The sequence below is a fragment of the Centropristis striata genome, chromosome 5, assembly GCF_030273125.1.
Source record: "Centropristis striata isolate RG_2023a ecotype Rhode Island chromosome 5, C.striata_1.0, whole genome shotgun sequence".
NCBI classification, from domain to species: domain Eukaryota; kingdom Metazoa; phylum Chordata; class Actinopteri; order Perciformes; family Serranidae; genus Centropristis; species Centropristis striata.
In genome coordinates, this window is record NC_081521.1 from 7,704,421 (window position 1) to 7,711,456 (window position 7,036).

A 7,036-nucleotide genomic window follows, 5' to 3' on the forward strand; every position below is an offset into this window, starting at 1 on the left:
ATCAGCGCATGCGCAATAGTGTTTGACCCCGGCGACCAGCAGCCAATCAGAGAGTGCGACGTTTCTGCGCCGCTAGTGAGAAAAACGTGTTTAAATTCCACAGCGACACCCAGCGGTCAACAGCTGTAATAGGGTTTCAACCAGGTTGTCAGGCTGTCAGAGCAGGCTCTATAATAAGCACAATAAAGCACTAAGTACAACTGAAAGCAAATATTTCCTTTATTTAATTCATTATGCATTGTATTTAACCTTTTTTAAAAACAGGATATTTAGTGTAGTACTGTCAGAGCAGGCTCTATAATAAGCACAATAAAGCACTAAGTACAACTGAAAGCATATATTTCCTTTATTTACAGTTTTTCTCAGTCGCTTTGGTGCATTTCTCACATCACTATTAACACATTGCACAACAGTTAGTTCAACCTCCACAACATTTAGTCATTTGTGCTCATCATAGTAGCAGTTTCTCATTCCTTACAAATACTTTTGGACATGCATCAAGTGCTTTCATACAACTCTCTGCTGTTTTATAACGTCATTATGTGCTTATTACTGTCTTATTGCTCATACTTGTGAATGCTGAATAGTCATTCCACATAAAACTAATAATCCTCATTTCATTGCTTGAGTCATTACATACAAAAAATGTTGAACTAGTTGTCAAATTCTGCCAAGCAAATTTTATGCTTTTTTTTATCTTTTTTTTTTTTTTTTTACTGAAAATGTGTCTGAAATTGAACAATTTCTCTCAGGTGAACCTCAGCTTTCACTGATGAGAAGGGCTGTGTGAAGCATTAGTTGAACCAATGATAAGCCACTTCTCTACAATCACTCAGAGCTGAATCCATAAACCCATAAACACTTTACAACATATATGACCCCAGCAGGACATAGAGTGGACCATTTCTACAACACTGTCACACTGTTACAGCTCTACCCAAAGGGACTTTATGTTTGTTGTGAATAAGGGTGTTTTCTTCCTTTTGCACAATGCTGTTAACAAATTAGATTTGCAAAGAGCATATGCAGTAAATATATGAAACATACATGTTCAGTGTGTTGTACTCAGTTACCTCACTAAATACAATAAAATGTAACTTTACTGTAGTTTTCAAATGGCTGCAAACAGTATATAGTGCTGTCTGGAGCATTTTCAGGTAATGTCACCAAGATCTGACTTTTTGCATTGGAAAACATTTACAGAGTAAACTGTCATAATGAAAACATGACAGAGGCATTTAACTATCTTGTTCAGAAACACTGGTGTCAGCATTTTGAACAAGTTACACGCTTTTGCAGGTTATCAACTAGGTTGTGCAAATGTTAATAGTGATGTGAGAAATGCTCCAAAGCGACTGAGAAAAACTGTAATTCATTATGCATTTTATTTCATCTTTTTTAAAAACAGGATATTTAGTGTTGTACTGTCAGAGCAGGGTCTAAATATAAAGTTTAGAATAAGTACAATAAATAACTCATTATACAAGATAGAAAATAAAGCATTTTTTTAATGAATGAATGAGTGAATGTAGCATTTATTTTACCCTTTTTTTAAAAACAGGATATTTGGTGTAGTACTGTGAAAGCAGGGTCTAAATATAAAGTCTATGATAGGTTTAATAATGCACAAAATAAGTAAATATGAAAGCACCTATTTATTTAATTATTTATTTTATTATATTTGCAAGAAATTGAAAACCTCTTCATCAAACCAAAACAATGTTTCGCACAAAAGCGCGCACACACACACAATCTGAAATCTCACTGCAAAAAGCGAAACAAACAATATGAAATATTTTATGTACAAGCAAACATGAAATGATTCGATAATTAGAGAAAAATAAATTAAATGTTTTTTGTATGTTTTATTTATTTATTTATTTATTTATTTATTACTTTAAATACATGTATTGCCTAAGAAATAGTAGAATCCCATGGTGAATGAAGTATTAAGACTTAACAGTGTCAATACAACATTGTGAAATAAGCCGAGCAAAAGTCTGTCATTCCTGCATTCAAAACTAAAGTAAAAACATGCAAGAATTATCAGCAAAATCTACAATATGAAATTAGTAAGTTTGCAGTAAAAAATTCCATGTCAGTTTTTTATTAATATATGATGTTTTTGTATTAATTTTTACTGCTGTCTTAATGTTTATGCTGTGTTTTTATGCTGTAAATGTTTAATGTGTTAATTGTAACTCCTTTATATACAGGGTATGTAAATGAGTTGTATACTGTAACTGCAGTAACTAGGCAAAAACTGAGAAAAACTGCTTTAAAATAGTTTAAGGTTTTTTAACTGTCCAGCCAAATGGGTTATATGTAGGTAAGTGACATAACACTTATTTTTACATGTATTGATGATGTAATATTAACGCTCAAAAATCATGATGATTTATTTGACCTTTGACCCCAAAAACGTAGTAACTGCACTCTGGTTTTGCTGTAAAAGGTTCTAATAGTAATGCAAAAACAGAGTGCAGTAACAACAATGTTGTTGTCTTCTTTCAGATTTTATATTTTGTTTTCAGTGAATTAACATTTTCAAATTGATTTTGTTATCAGTGTATTCAAAACTGTTTATCAGCTCTATTCAAAGATTTGTGTATTTTAGACTTAATATCATAAAGTTATGTTATATTTTAGTCTTAATATAATATTATCTCACTTTTTTACTTCATCACTATCTAGATAATCATTTCCCTTTCAAATAAACTTGTAATATCTATTATTTTTATGTTTAAATTAGTATATATATCCAAAGCAAACGGTGGTTAGTGCAATTACTGCTTTGGTTTTGAGTTGGATTTTGTGTTTTTTATAAAAATGATTCCTCTGAAATAAAGCAAAATTGAAATCTAAACTTTGTTACAAGATAAAACAGACATCAAGGGGTTCATATTTAGTTATAATTCAATTTTGACCAAAAATGTAGTTACTGCAGTGTTTGGATCTTTGTAGCTTTGTTGTCCTGTGAGAACCAGTTACCTCTAAAATGTCAACTTTTCATCATGTCAGCCATGTTTTAAGTTATGTGATGATGCATTTTCCAGCTAATTAAAGTGTGTGTGTAACTTTAAAAGAAGTTCAAGTTTAAAAACAGAAAGAAAAACAGAAAGTACTTACATTTGAGAAGCTGGGACCACATAAATTGAGCATTTATGTCTGAAAAATGTCTGAAAATCACAAATATAGGCCATATGACATCCAGTTTTCCTCAAGTAAAACCACTTTCAATAAGTAGGTTGATAAAAAAAATGTTCATTGATTTTTTTATGGTATAAACTATTAAAGCTACAGGTTTTTATTTCAACAAAAAAGACTGAACAAATATATAAATCAATGATATTAAATGATATGGCCATTTTTATGATGGACCCTAAATGGATGCCTGTGTTTATTTACTGTCATTCTCTTTTCTGTCCAGCAGAGGGCTTCCTTTATAAAGGTGAGCTTTACTCTAGTTCAGGGGTCTCAAACTCAAATTACCTGGGGGCCGCTGGAGGCAGTATCAAAATGACCAGAAAAAGACACAAAATTACTTTTAAAAAAACAACACAAAATTACAAAAAAAGACACAAAATGACTGAAAAAACACTAAATTACTTTAAAAAAGACACAAAATGACCAAAAAAGACACAAAATGACTATAAAAGACACAACATTATTAAAAAGACACAAAAATATTAAAAAAGACACAAAATTACCAAAAAAAGATACAAAATTACCAAAAAAAGATACAAAATTACCAAAAAAAAGTAATTAAAGGGACCTTCCACACACAACACGGTAAAGTGCCATTCATATTAAACTCACATTAAACTTTCATATCAAGGTGGGGGCCACAAAATATCGTCACGAGGGCCATAATTGACCCGCGGGCCGCGAGTTTGAGACCCCTGCTCGAGTTAGTTTAGGTTTTGTCTAAGACCCTGAGACACTCTGATTTAACATAGTGCTATATGACCTAATATATGACCTAACCTAACTGCGTAAATTAAGTAATTTGACCAATAATAAACAAATAATGGCTGATTCTCACACAGCCCCAGTCCTAAATTGCCAATTTCCCCTCTGAGATTAATAAAGTCTATCGATCTACACTGTTAATAATTTATTGTGATTTTTACAGTAACTTATTGGCAGCAATTAACAATTAACTTACTGCAATTATTATTTACAGTAGAACTACTGTATTTTTATTTACAGTACTGGTTTCTTTACTATACTGTAAAAATTAAACACAGTGATGAACAGTGAATAATACAGTAAATAACTGTAGATTTCACAGTGATTATTTACAGCAGGGGTCTCAAACTCAAATTACCTGGGGGCCGCTGGAGGCAGTATCAAAATGAACCAGAAAAGACACAAAATGACCAAAAAAAGACACAAAATTATTAAAAAGACACAAAATTACCCGAAAGTCTATCTATCTATCTATCTATCTATCTATCTATCTATCTATCTATCTAAAATAAACAAATATAATATAACAGAGAAAAGGGAAAAGGAACCTGCTTTGATACACGACAGCAGGTTTATGTAATCTCATATGTGAAAAAATTAAACTAAAACAAACATTCTTATTATGCAACAGAAAAAAAAACATCTGTGTTCTTTCACTTCAGAATGTATTCTGAAGTGAAATCATATTAAATCATATTTAATACATTTCTACATTTGTATCTGAATGTATTCTGCTATGTGTGGATATACATATATTATTAACCCCCTAAATATGAGACACATTTAGTCCCTTTTAGTTCTAGTTTGAGGCTTAAAATTGACCCAGTAAACCTCTTCCTGAGTGAGTCATTCAGGAAGATGTGGGGGATGTGTCATCATCTTTAATTTGAGTCTAATTGTATGCGTGCATATTAAACACGACTTAATGGGAAATCAATGACAGTCTTACATGATGCTAGAGTTACAGTGACAATGCTGTGCCTAAGTGGAAAGCTTTATCTGCTGGGATATTAAAATTCCTATGAGAAGCAGTGGAATGTAAACACACGTGCTCTTGAGTTTTCATCCATAAAATCTTTTTGTAGGAGGTCCATAGTTGATTCTAAAATGTTAACATTACTTTTATTGAGGGTTTTTTTTCTCTCGAAATCATCATTTCACTATGCAGGCCTCATTGATTTGGGTTGTATAGATAGATTACAAATTAAGATTTTTGAGAAAAAAAACACATAAACTACTGCATCTAACAATAAAAACAATTGATTGACAGATAATAACTATAAACTATTTTGAAGGTTTAAGTCATTTTCAAGCTTCACAAATGGGAAGATTAGCTGCTTCCCCTTTTAATAGTTAAGTAATAATTGTAACAATGTTGTGGTTTGGACTGTTGCTTGGACAAAACAAACTCAATTGACATTGTGAGCTTTTTCATGCTTTTCAAGCTGTTCAACTGAATATGTTGAGTTTTTACCTAAAATATTGGTTCCAATTGAGAGTTTTAGTTGCATGTAGTTTGAATGTTATTTCAAAAGCATTTTCTACCACCTAAACATGCTCGTTTCAAGTATTTCTCGCTAATTTTTACTTGTTTCGAGCATTTATTTGCTTAATTCTAGTTATTTATTCCTAATTTCTTGTCAGTTGGTTTTTGCAGTGCATTATGAGGAATTTTACTTTTGAAGCTTTAAGTCCATTTTGATCACTTTTAATTAAATAGAATATTTCATAGGACTTTTATTTAACATATGGTGTCCCTCAGTGACACATTAATGATCTTTGCAACTGTTTCTTCCATTATGCTACACTTTTTGCTGATGATACTAATTTGATTTTGACTCACAGTCACTTGCATACCAGCAAATTCTGGCATTATTAAATTGGCTGAATGGTTCCAGATAAATAAGTTAACATTAAATGTAAAAAAAATAATAATAATAATTTTATATATTAACAGAAAAAAATAAAAAAATATATATTTTAAATCCAGTGCTAAGATCACTATTGGGGATAACAATATTAACCAGGTTTCCTCTACCAAATTTTTCATATCTCATACACTCATACACAATTATTTTACGTTTATACACATCCATGTTTTTATTTCTGACTTTTTTTGTGTGTGTGCTATAAAATGGCACTTGTATTATTTTCTTTTTTGTTGTAATTTGTTGTTACTTTCTCTCATTGTTGTTGTTGATTTATTTTTGAATTTGTTTATATTTCTTGGAGAGGTGCTTTTTATAAGCCCATATAGGCTACTATTCTTTTTTCATTTCTGTTTTTTGTTATTGTCTTTTCTTATGGTGAAAATAAATAAATAAATAAATAAATACAAATATGTTTTGATTGATTGAGAATTTATTTGAACACAAAGTAAAAGATGAACAATTAAAAACAAATGAACAACAATAAATACAAGACAACAACACAAAATGAAACAAGACTCAACACTTATTTGTGTTCTTATTTGTGGGAAGAAGCCAAAGCTTATTAAATCCCACCTCGTCTCCCTATGTTAATTTATTATATTCAGTTATATAACAACAATAATATTTATATATATGTATGTATAACACATACTCGCCTAGAGCGCCATCTGCTGGAGGGGCGCCGCCAGTCACCCTCAAGGAAGAAAAATATATATATATATATATATATATATATATTGATGCCCATTGTCGCCCTCTCTTCGTGTTTTGTCTCGAAAATAATAAATATTAACAAAATAAAGAAACAGATAAACAATGACATTTTTCTCACTTGTGGTGCTGAGTCACGTGACGTGTGGTCGTTGCCTTGCCCCCCTTTAGACGGTCAGACCGCTATCACAGAGGTCAGGTCACGTCAAGTGACAGACACGTTATGTTTTTATAAATCTCACAAGATGAAACGACCGTCAAAGCTCTCCGGTGCGCAGTATCGAAAGAGAAGAAAAGAGGAGGAGGAGAAGAAGTCCCAATCTTTTTTTAAATTCTGTTTTGTGTGAAGACATTTCATTTGTTTTAGCTTGCTAGCTAGGTTGAAATTGATTATATAGCCTGGTTGGCAGCATGGGCAAACA